This window comes from Fukomys damarensis, unplaced genomic scaffold (assembly GCF_012274545.1).
Source record: "Fukomys damarensis isolate Sample0158 unplaced genomic scaffold, DMR_v1.0_HiC HiC_scaffold_12, whole genome shotgun sequence".
NCBI classification, from domain to species: domain Eukaryota; kingdom Metazoa; phylum Chordata; class Mammalia; order Rodentia; family Bathyergidae; genus Fukomys; species Fukomys damarensis.
The window spans coordinates 7,396,416-7,396,709 of NW_022900924.1; positions in this window are offsets into that span (position 1 = coordinate 7,396,416).

Genomic DNA, 294 nt, shown 5'->3' on the forward strand with positions numbered 1-294 from the left:
TTGTTTCATTTATTTTTGTATCGTTTTTCTTAGTTTCAATTAAATTGATTTCTGCTCAGATCTTTATAATTTCCTCTCTTGTTCCAGCTTTGGGTTTTTCTTGCTCTTGTTCTTCTAGGAGTCTAAGTTTCATCGTTAAGTTGTTTATTTGAGCCCGCTCTGTTTTCCTAGTGTGGGCATTCAATGTTATGAATTTTCCACGTAGAACTGCTTTCATTGTGTCCCAAAGATTCCTGTATGTTGTATTGGCATTCTCATTTATTTGTAAAAACTGTCTAATTTCTTCTTTAATTT